The sequence below is a fragment of the Carassius gibelio genome, chromosome A24, assembly GCF_023724105.1.
Source record: "Carassius gibelio isolate Cgi1373 ecotype wild population from Czech Republic chromosome A24, carGib1.2-hapl.c, whole genome shotgun sequence".
Lineage (NCBI taxonomy): Eukaryota > Metazoa > Chordata > Actinopteri > Cypriniformes > Cyprinidae > Carassius > Carassius gibelio.
In genome coordinates this window covers 19,323,599-19,344,403 of record NC_068394.1, presented here as the reverse complement: position 1 = coordinate 19,344,403, position 20,805 = coordinate 19,323,599, and the positions used below count along the sequence as shown (strand labels likewise).

Genomic DNA, 20,805 nt, shown 5'->3' with positions numbered 1-20,805 from the left:
TTTTATCAATTTCAGATTCACTTACCCTTATAGACAGCATGAAATGAAACTTCACCGTCTAATTTCTAAATGCATGTTATTGATCTTATTGTGAACATTTCATCCATGCATAGGGTATTGATTTTTAATATTTAACATAATGGCATAGTTCACCCCAAAATTAGAATTGTTGTAATTTGTTGTACCAAAACTGCATGGCTTTATTTATTCTGTTTTCATGCCTTTCCCATGCATTTACAATGAACAGGGATTGACAGCTTAATTTATTAATAGGAAGACTATTGTTTACCCACACTGAATCACTGTCACATACGTTCTGCATGAAATATGTTATATGTATATATTTTTATGAGCAAGGGAGAGGTTTTCAATTGTATTTGTGGGTCCACTTTATATTAGGTGTATATTAGTTGTCTTTCACAACTATAGAGAATTTTGACTGAAATGTACAAATCAAATAGCTGATAGACTGATCGTGATGTTGAATTTGTTCTTCACTGTTAAAATAAAATATCTATACTAATATGTTTTAGTTTTTTTTTTACTTTGATGTTTAAATTATGTATTAGTATGCATAGAATTTACCATTTTTTAAATGGTATAAAATTATTTTCCATTATAGTTCTTGTGCAGACATTGGCATTGTTTTTATTTTATTTAATTTTTTATGCTACCAGTTAAATAGAAACAGGTATAAAAGTAACTGAGGCATAATGGTGTACATTCAACGAGTACCACATTAACCATCTAAAAAAAAAAAAAAAAAAAACTAAAAAAATGTAAAGCAGAAAAGCAAACATGGAAATAAGAAAGAACAGTATTTAAAATTACTGAAGCAGAGAGGTTTCTCATCACCTTTCAGTTCATTCCTTTCTGGCAGATCTGTTTACCTTTACTGAACTGACATGAATGATAACCAGCTAAAATGATGGTGTGAAAAATGGGCAGAGCATCAATCAATAGGAGAGCAGAGACATTGTGCCATAATTTCCAGCTAAATTACTCCACCCGCTTGAACTGCACTTTGTTATGATATGAATCAAAGCCAGATGAGATGAATGACTGTGAGTGCTGAGTTAATGTTCCTGTGTGAGAGTGATGAGGGTCCACTGATGCCTCCATATAGCTGCAATGCAGAAACGTGAACAAAACTGTAATAAACTAAATTATCATCACTGTGGTTTAAATGTGTCAAAACATCTACAGAACTTAGCGACATAGCTTTTGTGGACTTAGCAGATTTTGTGAACAGAACATGATTATCCTGCAGCCAATGTTATGCCTGAAGATGATTGTGTCATCATTACGATTCCTAAATGCAAGATTTTGAGTTTGTAGTAATGTAAATTTTGGTTTAAAACGGATGGATGACTTTAAATTGCTGCATTTTTTTTTTTTTTTTTGCTGATATACTTTAATGCTTAATTAATAAATTAAGCTGTTGAATGCAGACTGTGTAGAGAGAACAAACACTTCAGAATAGCACTTAAAATACAAAAAAACACCTGCGGCAACATTCTAGAAGAAGAGTCTCTGTCAGCTAACAGAGTAAAAAAAAAAAAAAAAAAAAAATGCCTAACATGTTTCTGTATAAAAAAAAGCAGTGGTATCATCAAAGGATAAACATGAATGTCTTAATAATGAAGCAGGAAGTCTTTATTGTAAAAAAACGATGACTGGTCACATCTAAATATATTTTACATGATCCCAGCTGAGGTATAAACACCTATATTCTTTTTAACCACAAATGCTAGTCTTGCGCTAGCTCAACTTCATGCATTACATAATAACGTTGGAAAGGTCACACGTGACTTAAGCAGAAGCACCGACTCAGCCATTACAAAGTGAACGTGCAAAGAAAGTCAAATGCCCTTTGCAAAAAAAAATAAAAATAAGAAAAAGGTAAAGCAATGTTGTCGGTCAATTTTGAAGTTGGAGGAGAAAATGAGATGGAGTTTTTTCTGAACTGGAGTGCACAGATGAAGAGCTAACCGCACTTGACCTTTCCAACTAGATTACGCAATGCGTGTAAACGCGCAAGCAGAGCTAAAGCAAAGAAAATGACAGATGGTTTGGCTAGATAAGACCCTTATGGTCCACTATATGGACAAAAATCCTTGAATGTTTTCCTCAAAAACCGTATAATTCTTTTAGGTCTTCCAATGGCAAAATAAATTGGAAAAAATTGACTTCAAATGGGCAAGAAAATACATTTCCAATTTTGGAATTTCAAATTCCATTTTGGGAACACTGAGAAACCTGACCATTCCTCAACAATAGGAAATGTGGGATATGACTCTGTTTGTCATCATTTTAATATGATTACTTGGCTCCCACCGTGACTCACCTGCAGTGAAATCATAAATGTATGTAAAGACTTTGGCCTTGCCACAGTCAATTAGAGAAAGGAAAGAGCACTGCTCTGGCCATCACTGGCTGATTATTTGATCTTCATTAAAGTGTCAGAAGCACTTAGTTGGGCAGATCCACAGAAAACAGGCCCCATAGTTCCTATCTGGAACATTAGCTATTACTTGATTTCCAAGGACAGGCCAGAAATTGAATTTTCGCCAACCGATTTGGTGCTGAATATGTTTTCCCTATTTATTTGGCTCCCAAAACAACTTTCCGCAACTCATCAATCAAAGTCATAACGTCACAGCTGATGCAGCTCATACTGAATTAATCTATAAACGAATCAATGATACAGGTAATTTATTTACTCAGGCAAAGCCTTGCTGTCCCTCGGGCTTCTCCGACCATCGACCACTTGCTTCCATCACAGAAATCTAGTGTTTTCAGAAGTGCTCTGGTAGTAAAACTCAGACAAATGAAAACAACTAGAACACTTGGATTTCTTCATTGCCTTCAAGGAAACATGGGTTATTATGGTGAAATAGGATCACATTCAGTTCAGGAAATAAAAGCTAGACTACCCTCTGAAAGGGTGAGTTCACCCAAAAATGAAAATTCTATCAATAACTCGAATGCAAACCCATCTTCAGAATGCAAACTAAGGTATGTTTAATATTCTCTTACCATTTTTGTCCATCCATTAAACAATTATGTAATCAAAGGAAGTTTAAACATATGTGCTTGACACGCGAGTAGAGTTGTTCCGATTCCGATACTAGTATCGGAAATATCTCCGATACCACAACAAATTCTGGCATCGGCATCGGCGAGTACATGAACCCATATACCGATCCGATACCATTTTCTTAAAAAAGACCTAGTTATGACCGCAAGCTTTGCCTAACCGCTGCACGGTTCTTCTTCGCTGCTCAAAATGCATTGAAAACACAGGAAGTTGTGCTGTGTTGCCACAAGCAACCCCTGTTTAGAGCAGCGAAGAAGAAATGAAAACGCGTTAGCAGCCCTGATCTATATATGACTGGATCACTCATCACATTCTAAACTGCCAAAAGACAGTGAAGCCGCTACTATATTATAGATCAGTGGTTAGCAGTATGTCTCTGTAGTACCGGTAGTTACAGACTCTCGAGTATATTCAGTACCGGCAGCTGCGTTCAGTCGCTTCCGTGTAAGTCAAAGCGCAGGGCTCCAGACAGTAGCCGAATATATACTAGTGTCTGTGAATATTAAACTGCAAAATACTATTTAAATATTACTCCCGCAAAATCTACATCTCTGTGGGTGACTGGCACAGATGCGCGAGAGCTCGCTGTTTTGTAGTCTCTGCTGTGTGTCATGAGGACACGAACGCATAAACCGTCACTTCATGAGAATTTACCGTTTCATTTGAGAATACTGTCATATCATAAACACAGACACTCAAAGATCTTCATGGCAGCCCATTAAAATAAATGTTTGGTTTACATGAGTAAATTGACAATATATAAAGCTACTGTTGTAGCCTACAGTAATAATAATACATCTCTATAATAATAATAATTATGCCTAGATGGTTGCTTGTTTTTTACTTGTTTTTTACTTGTTAGAGATTATCTGATTAATAGATCTTTTTTTATATTCCTAGACTTATTTGTTGCAGTTTTTTTATACAGTTATATTGTAAAACTTAAATACCTTTTTTAGTTTGCGGTGTTAGATTTTTGGCTGCATTTGAAGTTCTTTTTTGCATAAGAAAATAAATAATACTGTCAAATTCATGTTAGATAATAAAAATACTGTAATAAATACAGTAGTTCACCATGTATTTGTTCATGTTTTATTGAGGGATCTGTCTGAAGCACACCATAAAAAAATTCTAGCAATTTACACAGGGCTAGTAGTATATACAGCTGTATATACAGATATACACCCAGGTATCGGATCAGTACTCGGTATCGGCCGATACCCTGAGCCCAGGTATCGGAATCGGTATCGGGAAGAGAAAAAGGGTATCGGAACATCTCTACACGCGAGAACAAACCTCATTGGTTTCAGTGTGTCAAGCAAGCACATATGAGCTTCCATTGATCATATTTGATGTGCTTTATGTGTGTTTTGATCAATGTTTATAACAATTAATGTAAATAAAATATGTGAATATGTGAATGGAAACCTAAATTAAATTCACTGATCGTTTCTCAGAAATCTCGATTCATATGGATGACTTTTACAATGTCTTTATGAACATTTTGAAGCATGAGTCTTATTGGTATGGAGCGCCAAAGGGGGGAGTAAATGATGACAGAATTTTCATTTTTGCGTGAACAAAACCTTTAAGATCAGTCTTGAATCATTTTTGCCATCATGAATCATTTTTGCCAAACCATTTTACAGTAAGCGGCAGTCATTCAGCGTTCCTCATCCCACTGTTCTGCCCTCTGTCTCCCTTTGGCTGTAAAAGACTCTCTCGGTTTGATTCGGTTTGCATGCTCCCATTGTAATTGTACTAAAGCAGCTATATAATTGCATAATTAGTGGAGTCCATTGATCTGCCTCTCTAGCTAGGAGTCTAAATCAAACAGATACATCATCAGCATTACTCAACACTCGCAACGAGAAATTAAACTAAACTAATGCCTGCTGTGGCCTAAACCATCTGGTTCCATTTTAATGGCCCACCCCTGTGTCCTTAGCCTAAGCAGCTGCACGGAGCCTTTTATACGCTGAGTGTGTACACCAGATTAGCTGAATGCTGTTAAGCAAACAAGAGTATAAATGTCTTTTAACCTTGATGGAAGTCATTGACTTGCCTCATATGATAATTAGTCGAAGTTCAGGCTCAAGCAGACCAGCAACCCCAGTGTCTAAACTCTCACTGCCGTCAGAGTTCGTTTAGCAAGAAAACCGCCCTGTGCTGAGGGATATGTACAGAATGCTAATTTTGCTGTAGGTTAAATCATTTGCATTAGAGTTGTTTTCTAATCCTCAATTCCTAGCATATTTTTCAACATGACTAAACCGAACAAAGACTACGGAGTGATGAATTTTATCTGGAGATAAGAGAAGGCATATATAAACTGTTCCAAAAGCTAGTGAGCTGCCTATTCTGAAAGTATTTTATGTAAAAAAAAAACGTTCCAAAAGGTGGGATCGCACATATTCTCCACGTATTATTCCAAGAATCAAATGTAGCAGGCTCATTGTAAAAAAATCCAATCAATAATTCTGAGTAGTGTTGATTATTTCACTTAGCATTCAAAAAATGGGTCAGTTTACCCAATATATGTGTGTGCTGTAGACTTGTTGTGCTTTTCAGAGTCAGGTTATTAGGTTATCAACATGCTAACATTAATATCTGTTTGAATTAATCTAAAATCTAAAGGCTTTTTATGTGAAAAAATAAATAAATTCGATTGAATCCTTTTAAAGTCAATAATGTTAGAGACTGACCTGTTTGAGCTGCATGTCAGTGAATGAACACCCATAAACTGAAGTGCTTTCTTAGCACCTTTATTACTGTTATGTAAAAGGTATTTTCATGAGAAATCTCTTCTTCTCTTTGAGTGTTGTCAGTGGGAGGTGACTTCTGCTCTCAATCAGCTCTTAGTTAGATTAGCCCTCTCACCTTCTGTTTCAGCTATATCACATGCAGTTGATTCATACACGTCAATAAACAGGTGATTGTTTTAGTTTTTTTATACTTCTGTGCATTAATTACCCTGCTTCAAAAGACGAGCTAGACTGTTATAAAAGATCACTTCAGTAGGCACCTGTCTAATATTTGAGAGTCTTTATGAGACTGCAGAATGATAAACTTGTAAAACATGGATTTTCACACTGTATTGCCTGGATTAGAAATATGGGGGTTGTTAATTGTATCGGTACACAGAGGTTTAGAAAGAAGCCCTAATCAAATACCAATGAGGTTTATGTGTCCTGTAAATCACGGTTGAGTGAAGACCAAAGGGAAATGTGTGTGTGTGTGTGTGTGTGTGTGTGTGTGTGTGTGTGTGACTTGAAACCAATTATCAGAGAGCTGATCTGTGTAATCATATTTAGTGTATTCAGTAAGATATCTGAACAATATTTGTTTTTGGTACAGTATGCAGGGGCCACAATTAACACAGACACTTTTTTTTTTCGTTGATTAGGATATAAAAAAAAATATAAAGGGGAAGCTGTGGCCTAGTGGTTAGAGAGTTTGACTCCTACCCCGAGGGTTGTGGGTTCGAGTCTCGGGCTGGCAATACCTTGACTAAGGTGCTCTTGAGCAAGGCACTGAACCCCCAACTGCTCCCCGGGCGCCGCAGCATAAATTATGAACACTGCTCCGGGTGTGTGTTCACAGTGTGTGTGTGCACTTTGGATGGGTTACATGCAGAGCACGAATTCGAGTATGGGTCACCATACTTGGCTGAATGTCACATCACTTTCATTTACAAACAGTGGGTGGATAGATAGGAGTCTGTGTTGCAAGTGTAGTGTCTGTGTGGATGATCAAGTGTATCTGACCAATGTTTATGTGTGTTTTCAGCTTTATGATGGACAGCCATGGCTATGTATAATAAGGCATCATGTTCTTAATGTAGCTGCTCGGGGCAGGCCTTCCTGTGGCTAACGGGTTCGGGATCCGGGTTCTGACAGCAGGTGGTGAAAAATGAGCCACACGGTCGACCTTGATCAGCATTGCTGATAACTATAAATCTCAGAGAAAACGGCCATTCAAGGCAGGCAGGAGGCATTGGTGGTTCTTTTATATTACATCTGCTTTAGAACGTGACAGGCCTTCCCCAAGGATACACGTCTCAGATCAGGATATGTGAAGTGAAATTGGTTCAATTCAAGAGGCTGAGGATGTTATTTTCACTGATTCGGTTATGCATAGGGTAATGCCTTAGTGAGGTCAGATGTTAGAGTCATTTCATTTCATTCTCTTTATTGGTTGTTATTTTACTTGAACATTTGATAAAAAAAATAAAAAAAATAAGTAAGTAAATTAATGTCTGCTGTCCATCATTTTCCCTATGCAAAGAGCACTCATGATGCTGATGATAATAAGGAACCAGACCATAAAGCACGGCATCTGGAGGGACCCAAAAGTATGTGTTTAAAGCTTGTTTTCCAATGAGGATCAATCTTTGCTCCATTGGAACATTTATTTAAAATCATTGGGACAGATTCATGCATCCACTGACTCGACATGTCTTTTTTTTGTTGTTGTTGCTCATTTTTTCATACATTTTAATTTTCACAAGGTGAAATTGCATCAGAAACAAATTAAAGCATTGATGGGTTTTGTAAAAAAAAGATCTGCATATTTGACAGAGGAAATCATTTTCTTGCTAGTTGCCTTTTTTATTATGAGATAAAATAACAGTTAAAAATAAAAAGAAACAATTAATTATACAGAAGTCACACTATTGTACTAATGCAACCAAACGCAAATAGCACTACTGTAGTTTTACCATGGTAAATGTTCAAAAAGGAATAGCAGTGCTACAGGCTGAAGTTCAGTCAATCGAATGACATCAATCTCAGTTCTGCATGATGTGACACCAGGATCGATGGATCACCTCTACATTGAAAGCATTTTGAATAATTTATTGTTGCATTTCCTTTTATATGTGTATGAGCCGGAGGGCTGAGGTTTAAGGTGGATTTACAGCACAGCACATTTCAGTTCTTTTGCAGCTCACTCTATTTTTTCCAGCCCTAGCAGACACCTTTTGCAGCAAATTACCTGAACAAAAAGAAGAAATCAATTTAATCAGGAGCAATTAAGAAGGAGCTGGAGTCGAAAGGAAAAATGTGCTTGTTACATAATTACCAGATTGTTTTCCCTGCTCAGCGTGAAGAATTTTTAAGAGTAACAGTACCAAGTATGTGCTGACGCGCACAGGCATTCTATATGTCAGAATTTATTTGTGTAAGAAATCTCCAACTGAGGGGTTTTCAGTAAAAATGCTGGGTTCTGCAAAGTCAGCACAAACTTTGACATGCAGTCATTTTTCATTAAAGGTGCTGTCAGTGAATGTCAAGAATGGATCCAACTGTGTTTATTTCAAGGGTCTGAGAATGGTTTGCAGATATTTTGGAGCATAACTCATGGACGGTTCAGAAACATTCATGCCAAATCAAAAATAGTTGACTGCAAAGCACACGTTCTTATATATTTACAATTTAACAAAAATAATACTTGAAATTATACTGTAATTACCATAATAATCTGGTTGTCTGGATTCACCAAAAAAAAAAAAAAAAACGAAGAAATGTATGCATTGATTGTTCACTACCATTTTATTATTATCATTTTTTTTTTACCTGTCTGAGTACAGTACATATGTACTCAGAGGTTATAATCAAACGAATGCCTCCATTATTTAAGCAGCATCCTTTAACAACACTGCTGCCCACCTGTCCTCTGAGAATAAAACATGCAAGCAAAGAGAAATTATTTACTGTGACTCAGAAGAGTTTGTGATGAGAAGGAAAGAAGGAAATCAGCAATCACAAGCTGAAAGGTGACCATGCTTCACCATCTCTGTAGAATCTCAACAGGGTATCTGTGCAGTGACATCTAAACAACCTTGTGCTCTGCAGCTTCATACAGTTCTTTTCTGAGCTTTGTAAACAAAGTGACAGTCGCATTCTACAAACAAATTTACATCTGAATAATCTAAATTGCGCTGCCTAAACATAAAACCCTGTCTGCATTTGTGATCGAAGAAACGACAAACAAGTGCTATTGTTACTCTACACGGCTCGAAACTCACATTTGAATCATCAGTGTCAAATTCTTTAAACATGTAAACGTACTTACAGACTGTGAGTCAGACATGCCAGACTGTCCATTCAAAGTTGGAATTGCCCCACTTCATAGAACAGACACCGGCATTGTAGGCTACTCTCACAGGAAACAATATGTGAGAAAATTGCAAAATGCACTTCGCACATATGAATATTTGGGTTAAACTGTTCTGCAACATTGTTGTAAATGCATCTTAACCACTGATTTCTAGTTGTGTCCTCTTTTGGAAGGCCAAACAAAGTAGCTTTGCTTTCACAACGAAACACTGCGTCTCCACAACATTGCGCTTGCGCCAACAGCAAGAATTAAAGTTCCGCCTTCTTTCTTTGCGTGAACATTTTGGTGGCATTATGCAAATCTTCCCACATCATGACATAGACGTGGGGGCATGTTAGAATGAGCCATTTTAGGTAGGAGTGATTGACTCTTAACTTTTATAAAGACTATCTTTTTGGATTTGAGACTTTAGTCTTTGCAACTTTACAGATTTTCTTTATGCACCAAAGAGCTTGTAACACTCCAAAGAGAAAGGAAAAATTGAAATCGCATCATATGAAACCTTTAAAGTAAAACTGTTCATTTGCACATTCATTTGCAAGTGTACTTAAGTGTGTTAAACAGTTATGAAAATGCATACTTCAAGTACACCTAAGCAGCCTTTTATTTAAATAATATATTATCTATAAAACATTTTATAAGAAAACGTTTAAGATACACTATAAAATGTTCATTCAGTAAAATTAAGCACACTTCACAAGGTTATCCAATTTGTAAATTAGTTTATTAATCAAAATGCAGGTGTTTATTTGAAAAGTATGTGGGCTTATAGATGTTGGAAGCCATAGAAGTGACTTCTTTATTGTATACTCACATGATGATAAGTTGGGGGATTCATGTACACTAATAAATGTGGTTCTCACTTCAAAAACTTTATAGCGTGTACATGGCCAACATGCATCAGGCAGAGAGACAGAAATAAAGACCTGCTGTCAGATGGAGATATGCGGAAGAGTCAGATCAGAGGCAGAAGCTTGTCCTAGAACAAATTGAGACAGAAAGGACAGGTAAAGAAAGAGCAGGGTAAAGAGGGATGAAATGATTCATGCTTAAGAGTGTGTAAGAGAGAACAATAGGGGAAATGAAAGATAGAAAGAATGTCAAGGTGAGTGTGGTATGCCCTGAACAACAAAGAAGCAGAGAGAAGGAGAGTGCTGTGTTTGAGTGAGTGACCCCAGGCTCCACTGCAGGAAGTGCTGTGTGCCAGTTCCTGCTGCTCACCTCCATCAAACACTTAGAGTGCACCAGAGAGACACTGGGTTTGTTGGGGCCAGGAGACTCAGAGCTCACAATTTAAACTGACAGGAATAAGGTGAAGATAAAAATCTTTATAGCAAAACAAACCATAGGTAACAGAGAGCATGAAATGACATGGAAACCGTCTATGTTAAGGGATGCACTTGTGACGGCTGTTCCAAACAGCAGGCACCAAAATAATGCTGCCATATAATAAGTTACTTTGTTTTTACCCAGAGTAGCTTGTATCCTATTATTTATAAGCCAAAATAAGAAAAAAAGATTAGGGAAAAGTTTCATCCAAGATGACAGACAGAAAAGATCAGTTACTGACTAAATGTGTATTTCCCAAAGGAAATATCAGTGTTAGCAAGGTAGCAAAAATAATATTATAGTATAACCTAATCTCCAGCTTCTGGCTTCGCTACTATTCGCTTCTGGCTTCACTACTTTTCGGACACTCTTGCTTATTGCTCCATGCTTTGATCCCTATTTATGTACTTTTCTCATATTTTTCTAAGATTTTAACTTAAGCAGATCAGCACAGTGCTCAAACTATATATTTTTTTGGCACAGACACTAAACAAAAAAGGTTTTGGGACTCAAATAATACTATGAAAAAGAAGACTCTTTGCCTCCCACTGCCAGCAGCTTACATTCCAGAGACAGGAAAACACAGCTGCCTATATTGAAAGAGACAATAAAGAAAATGCCTCTTGTGGAATCTACTTGATGTATGAACTGCCACAGACATTTACTTTTACAAGGATTGCGGTTCTTGAAACTAGGGCTACAAGATAAATCATGTGTTTTTCATGTGCATCTAGTTAGTAAAGCTGTTTACTGACAAACTGTCAGATCACTGACAAGCTATGCAAACAGCTTTCATAATCGCATGTGATGCATCGCTGGTAATGAACGCAAAATTGTGTAGCTTGTACCGCTCTGTGTATTAAACGCAGCTCCATCTGAAAGCACATGCATGAGATTTACTACTAATCACAGAACCGGCTTTACTAACTAGATGACCATTATAAATGCATGGGATTTATTGTGCAGTCCTACTTGAAAAAAGTTACTTGCTGGACTTCCAAAACAGGCAGAATACACAGCAGTCTGTCATCATGGACCCCTTAGCATACAGCCGGTGAGTCCTGTGAATATCAACAGTTTATACCAAGTGCAGAGGAACATCCCGAAACTGATCGACAGACTAATTGATGGCACAAACAGGGAGCAAGACCCAAAAGGCACCTGAGACATCAGATTGTCACAAGTATCTTGTATTCCTGCCGTCATACTCACTGACATCATCTACCCCAGATACGGCTATGACAAGGCTTGCAAACACTGGTATTCTACCACCCACTATACATCTTGAGATGTTTGTGATGAAACCTCAAAAATTATTGAACATGGATCATATCAGCCAGGTGACCCTATTATCAGAAACATCAGTTGCATGATGCTGCTTTCCTCAACCAACCATCTCTGATGGGAACAAGGAACTTTGGAACATTCTAATGAAGCACAAGACTGCAAATCTAACCATCATCCGTGTGGGGAATAATGATATTTGGAAAGAGCAGTCAGAACTCCTTAAGAATGATTTCAGTGTGAACTCTGAAACACATTGAAGGCTTGAAGTTCAGTCGTTCAGCAGTGGACCACTCCCAGCAAGGGAACCTTGCTTGGGCTGAATACATGGCTACAAAGAACATGCAGTATAAAGCGAGTCAACTTGATCAACAACTTCAGTCTTTTCTGGGGCCATAGCAACTTTTTAAACTGGATGGCCTCAACCCAAACAAACTTGGTGCAAGAGTGCTAAAGGACAATATTTATTTCTCCCTCCATCATCCTTCAGTAGTGTGTGCCAATCAACTCAACTTGAATGACACACACACACACACCTGGACAAAGTGTGAGTGATGACAGAACATCATAATAGCTTCCGAGCCATCATGTGGTTGATACATCCCACAAGGACACTGATAACGCCACGCAGCCACAACAACCACTGCTCATGGAATCTATCCCGGCAGACCCCTGCCCACAGAACTCATCACAGATACATTGTAACATACTACAACAGCTCCAAGACTCAACACCCTGAGGACGGCTTTCTGGAAAACAGCCAGGGAAGCCAGGACAACATATCACAGCCACCAGAAACACCAGAGCCAGAGTCCCGCTCACCAGACACATTATCCTTCATTCTTCAACATCTCCACTTCTAAGCTCAAACCCAAACCCTCCTCCATCTGTTGTAGGTGAACCAAAAACCACTAGCAGCTCTCAGTGATATGTGTTGGGTCCTCGCTATGATAGCAGCAACATTCACAAATGTTTACAGAACATGCGGGAAACTAGTATGCCTGAAGCTTTCTCTATTTTTTTTTTTTTTTATGTGATAGAAAGTCTAAGGCCTTCTCAAACTGTACGGCTGATCCATCTTATCTAAACAGAAAGTAGTGCCATCGCGTAAGCATTTTTAAACATTCCTTTCCATTGGAATTATAAGGTTATATCTTAATTTTTTTGTCAAAATTTTTATTATTCACATATGTAGTTATACACATATTCTTATTCTGTGTCAACATATTTACATTATGTGATAAATGTTTTAATGTTGTGTACATTATGGGACTTTTTATTAAAAAAAAAACAATAAGGTTCTATCAACACAGTCGAATGAAACACAAAAGCTTCGAGGCTCAATATCTCAAAACTACTTGGAATGCAGATAGAACCTTATAATTCCAAGGGAACAATTTGCTCACTAAAAAATAAATAATTTCTGATCAATGACTTAATAACCACAAACAAACTGGATATTTTTTGTAAATGAAACATGACTAGAAGACAGCTGCAGGGCAACCGTCTTCAATGAAATAGCCCTTCCTAACTTTACTTTTATAAGTGTCTGCAGGATTGTTAGGAGAGGTGGAGGTGTAGCTGCTCTGTTTAAAGATGTCTATCAATGCAAGCAAGTGTCATTTGGTCAGTACTTGTCCGTGGAATATCTAGGGATTGTCCTTAAAGGTGGTCCACAAATTCTGTTTATCATTATTTACAGGCCTCCAAAATACTCTCCAGCCTTTGTTGAAAAGTTCATAGAAACGGTTATCAATGATTTCTTCTGAGTTTGACTGTTGTACTATTGTAGGGGATTTTAATATTCACAGATAATGCAGAAATCAAAGCTACAAAATAAATAATATATGTAACACTTTTGACCTGATTCAGGAAGTGCATGGACCCACACACAACTGTGGACACTCTCTAGATTTAATCATCAGTAGAGGTCTAAACATTAAAACCATTGTTATTAAGTCAAAGGAATCAATGAGAAGATCAACATCTACAGATTTATGTCTAGAGAAACCCTTAGTGTTAAAAATATAGCTTTCATAAATAGCACACTAGTGTTCTCGTTAATACATTGCTTTCTGACAGAGAGAGAGATATAGATTAAGTGGTAGCAGAGATCAATATATTTCAGAAAATACTGAAGTGATCAGATAGTGCTCTATCCTTAAAAGTTAAGAATGGTATTGATGATATTGCTCCTGTAAAAGTCTGTAAGATTGGCAGACAAAAATCACCTTGGAGAAAATCAACAGCAATACAGAGTAAGAAAAGACAATGCAGAAAAGCTGAGCAGATGTGACAGAAGACAAATCTTGAAATTCACAATAGCATCTATAAAGAGCCTTTATTGTTTCAATGTGAAACTAGCCACAGCTTGACAAACTTTCTTCTCAAACCTCATAAATGGTAACTTTACTTTTTGCTACCATTGAGAGACTGAAAACCCCCACCACAAAGTCAGATTCACAGTGAAATGCTCTCAGTCAGCAAAACAATGACTTTGCTTCCTCCTTTTCTGAGAAGATCAATAATATCAGAAATATGATTGGCACATCATCAAGATACTGTATGCAGAAGTCAGACAGATTCGACCGCAATTTAAAAAATAAGTTACTATAATCTGGTTTTGAAGAATTTGATAGCAAAATGTTGGAAGAAATAGTACAGCACCTTAAATCGTCAACCTGCTATCTTGACACACTTTCCACATCTTTTTTTCCAAAGTATGCTTAGATGTTTAGAAGCAGATCTCTTAGAACACCTCACTTCTTTCTGGGATTTTTCCAATTTTCCTGAAAACTGCAATTGTTAAGCCCCTTCTGAAAAGAGTAATCTTGATAACACTATATTGAGAAACTTTATGTCAATATAAAATCTTCCCTTTATAGGCAAGACTATAGAAAATGCAGGTTTTAATCAGCTGAACAATTACTTGAACTCAAATGGATAACAGGACAATTTTTTAAAAAAATATATCAGTGCTGATACTACTAGATCTTAGTGCTGCGTTTGACACTGTCAATCATAACATACTGGATCAGGCTTTCTGGGATGGAACTCAAATGGTTCAGATCATACTTCAATTCAATTCGATTCGAATGTATTTTTATAGCGCTTTTTACAATACAAATCATTGCAAAGTAGCTTTACAGAGAATTAAGTTTCTAAAATATTTAGTAGTCGCTTATCAGTGGTGACTGTCAGTTTGTGTGCATATGGCAGACATTTTCAGAAAAGAATTTATACAAGACATAGTCAACCAGACGATTAACACTATTAACAGCAATTATTATATGGTGCAATCACACTTGTATCAATATTTGGTAGTTCTGTATGTTGTTTCAGGGTTAGCATCATCTGAGGTCCTCTGAGGGGGTGACATCATCTCTTCTCATGTGTTCTGGATCCTGACTTGAGCTTGTGTGTATATCCTAGTTATTATCCTAGCAAAACAGAGAAACAAACAGATACATAATTAGCATAGCTGCTGTTCCAGCCAAGTAAAATTAATTAGTTTAACCCAAGCTAAAGAATAATAATGTGCATTTGATAAGATACAACTGCAGTCACAAATTATTAGATTCATTATTTTAATGCTTGGTGAAAGAGATATGTTTTTAATCTAGATTTAAACAGAGAGAGTGTGTGAACCCCAAACATTATCAGGAAGGCTATTCCAGAGTTTGGGAGCCAAATACGAAAAAGCTCTACCTCCTTTAGTGGACTCCCTTCCTAGGAACTACCAAAAGTCCAGCGTTTTGTGACCTCAGGGAGCATGATGGATTGTAGCATGGTAGAAGGCTAGTTAAGTACACAGGAGCTAAACCATTTAGGGCCTTATAGGTAAGTAATAATATTTTGTAACTGATACAGAACTTAATAGGTAGCCAGTGCAGAGACTGCAACATTGGGGTAATATGATCATATTTTCTTGACCTGGTAAGGACTAGCCACTGCATTTTGGACTTATGGTTTTCAAAAGACAAGTTGCTGTCTAATATAAAACCCAGATTTTTGACTGTAGAGGAAGTAACAGTAGATCCTTCTAGTTGCAAACTGAAGGAACTTTTTTTTCTTTTTTTGTCCAATAAGTAATGCCTCTGTCTCATCCTAATTTAATAGGAGAAAATTCAGATGGTCATCCAATCTTTTACATTTTTAACACACTGTGTTAGCTTAGATAATTATGAAGTTTCATCTGGTCTCTTTGAGATATGTAGTGGAGTATCATCAGCATAACAGTGGAAACTAATCCCATATTTTCTAATAATATTACCAAGAGCCAACATGTATATTGAAAATAGCAGAGGACCTAGGACAGATCCTTGTGGCACTCCATATTTTACTGGTGAAAAACGAGATTGACTCCCCATTTAAATAAACAAAGTGTTAGCTATCAGACCGGTAGGATCTAAACCATCTTAGAGCCTGTCCTTGAATACCTGTATATTTTTTGTAATCGATCTATGAGTATGTCATGATCTATGGTGTCGAACGCAGATCAAGTAAAACTAGCAATGAGATGCAGCCTGGATCTGATGCAAGAAGCAAGTCATTTGTAGTTTTAACAAGTGCAGATTCTGTGCTATGGTGGGGCCTGAAACCTGACTGGAATTCTTCATACAGATCATTTTTTAGCAGGAAGGAGCACAAATGAGCGGACACAAATGGAAGATTTGAAATAGGCCTATAATTTGCCACTTCTCTAGGATCTAGTTGTGGTTTCTTAATAAGAGGCATACTAACCACCAGCTTCAATAGTTTTGGGACATGACCTAAAGATAACGATGACTTAATAATATTGAGAAGTGTTTTTTTTTTCTGCTACAGGTAACAACTCTTTCAGTAATTTAGTGGGTACAGCGTCTAATAAACATGTTGTTGGTTTAGATACAGTGATAAGTTTATTTAGCTTTTCCTGTCCTATAGTTCTAAAGCACTGCAGTTTATCTTTGGGTGCGATGAATGAAACTGAAGTATTAGACACTGTAGTATATACATTTGTTATTCTATTTCTGATGTTATCTATTTTATCAGTGAATATAGTAATTGCTATTAAACGTTGATGGAATATTTAAATTGGGTGTCGTCTGATTATGTGTTAATCTAGCCTGATTGTTTTGGTTATTTTCAATGAGTTTGTGAATATGCTCAGCCCTAGCAGTTTTTAGAGGCTGTCTACAGCTGGACATACTGTTTTTCCACGCAATTCTAAAAACTTCCAAGTAAGTTTTACTCCATTTGCGTTCAAGATTACGAGTTTCTTTCTTGGGAGAGTGAGTATAACTGTTATTCCATGGCACAGTATGTTTTTCTCTAACCTTTTTCAGTTTGATGGGGCAACAGCTACTAATGTATTAGATAATATAGTGCCCATGTTGCCAGTCATTTAGTATAGTTCATGCATATTTTGGGGTACACATAGCAGTTGAGATAATTCAGGCAGGTTATTTGCGAATCTGTCTTTGGTGGCTGGAACAATAGTTCTGCCCAGACGGTAACACTGAACGATATTGTTAATATCAGTGATACGCAGCATGCATGATACAAGGAAATGGTCAGAAACATCATCACTTTCTGGGTAGCATTGAGAATATTACTATATTTTGTTCCAACACCTCCCCCACGACCAATCTGACGGGGCTCATGCTTATAAAAGTAGTTTGGTGGAGTAGACTCATTTAGACTAGTATAATCATTTGGTTTTAGCCAGGTTTCATTCAAGCAGAGTACATCAAAACTATTATCTGTGATCATTTCATTTACAATAACTGGTTTGGGTGATTTAATGTTTTTGAGCCCAAACTTTATTTTGTTGTTTTATTTTATTTATTTTGTTGTTTTATTTATTTTGTTTAATATTTTTGTATTTATTAAAATTTTTTCTAGATCCTACATTCAATTTATATTTAGCAGACACAGTCTTAATAGACTGCACAGTGCAAGTACTTCTATCATTTAAGCGGGTAGAACAAAAGTCTTCAGTTTTCTGAGAAATGGCTTACTAGTCATCTGGAGCAAAGTGTCCTGGAGATGTTGTCTGAGAGGAGTTCCACTCCGACTCTGTTGGGGTGCAGGCCATCAGTGTGAAAAAGCCTAGGAATCTCCCAGAAAAGATTCCAATTATTAACAAAGAGCAGTTTCTGTTCTTCACAACATGACAATAACCATCCATTTAAAGCAAAATGTCTACTGAACCTTTTGTGTCCTCGTCGATACGTGGGAAGTGGTCCTGACAGGATGATCATTGCCACGGGCATCATGCTTTACACCATCTTGATCAGGCTCCTGAAGTCCCTCTTCAGTGTCATTAAGCCCGGCGTGAAGCACAACCACTCTGGGGTTCTCATCGGCCTTCAGGATTGCGGGTATCTACACAGAAACATTGAGAACACAAGCACCAGGGAAACAGTGAGAGTGCACTTTATCTTTGGCTAGCGTAGCACGGACATGTTGGATGATGAAAGTGGAGTAGAGAAGTGGTGGGATTGTTGGCAGTGTGCTGTATACTTACCCCACACTTGTAAGCGTTAGCCCGGGACTCTGCCTCACCTCCAGGTCACAAATCTATTTCTCCCCAGCCTCCATCTCGAGCTGCATTCGTGTCCTCGGCTGCTCTCAAAGATAGACAAACATCCGCCATTAAGGGAAATAACAGTGAGTAAAGCAATGCTAGTGTGTGTGAATAGAGTATTAGCAATGAAATTGGGATTAGTGGCAACCATGCTGGCGATGCTAACGAGCTATAAGCTAAATAGCTGACTCGTGAAATCAAAATAAAACTAGTGATAACAAGGCTCTCTGATTGTTTTTGTTGTAGAATACAATAGATTATATATTCACACGTTATAGAAATGAAAATGATCGTGTATGAAATAGATTTTTAAGATAAAGAAGTCGATAAAAAATAATGTGACGGAGCTCAAACTCAATGCACACGGCAGCAACAAACAGGAAGTGAAAGACACAGTAATTATTTAATTAGTAGTAATAAAATTATTTAATTAATAGTAATTTTAATTTTACTTCCTTTTATGTGAGGCACTTTGAATTACCATTGTGTATGAAATGTACTATATAAATAAACTTGCCTTACCTGTATGTAAAAGAAGTCTACTGTGGCAGCCAGGGTTCAAAATTAACACTCACCAAGCACCACATGAAAGTAAAAATGAGAGTAGAAACAGTGTTAACTGCCAGTCTGTTGGTAACTTGTTATATAAACAAAATATAAAATAGTTAAAATAATGTATATTAATTTAATAACAATAATAATACTTTATTTATTATGAAACACGTTATAATTAAGTAGTATTATAATGAAATTTCTTTACTGATTTTATCTAATAAAATAATAATAATAATAATAATAATAATAATAATAATAATAATAATAATAATAATAATAATAAAATTGCAATTAGATTTTTTTTCCCCCAATGTGTTCTACAGTACATGTTGATAGATATGATACCATCCAACCTAAGGATATCAAGTGTTTGATATTTTGAGGCAATTTTAGAATATATACCCTGTTGTTGTCAGTACAGGGCACACTAATCATGTCTACCCACCCAAGACCCACCAACACTTTTTTCCATGACTCAGAACACTGCCAGCTACTGCAGGCACCTGTACATGATTGTTTTCATCTGTAATGCATATTTTGGCAAAGATGCAGATGTTTCTGTGTGAGTTTGGAACAACATGAATATCTGTGTGTGATCTTCAGTTGTTTAGTATGACGTCCAGTTTTTTTTTTTTTTTTTTCAAATACATGTCTGATGCTTAGTGTTTTTAATTCAGTTTATATTGTGTGTGTTTGTGTGTAGTATAGTCCAGCCTTTAGATTTGGGAAGGAGAAAATTCACTTTATGTAACATTTGTGTTGTTGGTGTTTTTAATTACAGTATTGAATCATTAATCCATTTTCTTATGCAGTTCTTTTTGTGTGGTTCATGAACTACAGTGATAATTTGAGTTGTCGCGCTACAGTCTTGACACAATACATAATTTAAGGATTGAGTTCTCATTTTGCAAACATTTGACTGCTACAATTTCTTTTTTTATTCAGAGAGATCGTTTTAGTCTTGCTGTAATCAAACAAACTTTTACAATTTAAAAATGTACTTGTAACATTTTTAACTTTGCAAATAAATATAAATACATATGCAATGAATATGCATATAGATGCACTCAATGTAATTAAGGCTTTAAATGAAGATTTATTAATACGTTTTTGTAATTATGACTTTTTTTCTGAAAAAGCTATTTTCAAACATATACTTGTTTGGAAAAGAAGTCCACAATCATACTTTAAAAAGAAAAATAATACACTTTAAAAGAATACACTATATACAAGAATATACATTCAGGAAACTGACTGTTTTTTGAATACTTAATTGCATTTTAATTGCATGATTAAATGAATTTGTATGATAGATTAAATGTAAATTAAAAGGAATTAAATTTTAATTTTAAAGTGCTGCTGTGACCCACTTAAGTGTGACATCTTTATACATAATTTCATAATTACCTCTATTAAAATATTGTTAAAATCTCCTGCTGAATGTACTGACAATAATTTACAAACTAAAATATACTGTATTGTCCTTTAATCTTGAATCCATCTGTCCATACATTTTAAAATAGAGAACTCATGTGCAATTTTTTAATGGTTATTTATTTTATTTTTATTTTTTCATAACAATGACCAAACAATACAGAATCCACAGTATCAATATGACTTAACTTGAACATGACCATGAACATGAACATGGACTCTCATCAACAGCAGTTTAAAATAACAAACCTATACAAGAGACAAAGTACACATGAGGGCTGTATATACAGAAGGAATAACGACTAACCTGAAAGTAATTAAGACAGTGAACCAATGACAAGACAGGACTGATAACCACCTGGCAGGACAACAAACCAAAAAAAAAAAAAAAAACATGATAAAACAGAAAGGT

At 36.3% G+C, this 20,805-nt stretch overlaps 1 protein-coding gene and 1 long non-coding RNA gene across 3 annotated transcripts in view; one reads left to right on the top strand and one right to left on the bottom strand.

The window, feature by feature from the left end:
• Positions 1-20,805, bottom strand: part of LOC127946135 (uncharacterized) — a 229,990-nt gene that overhangs the window by 123,147 nt on the left and 86,038 nt on the right. The gene's annotated exons all lie outside the window — the stretch shown is intronic.
• The window catches only part of LOC127946128 (dipeptidyl aminopeptidase-like protein 6), a 279,989-nt gene that overhangs the window by 195,151 nt on the left and 64,033 nt on the right, over positions 1-20,805 (top strand). The window lies entirely within an intron of this gene.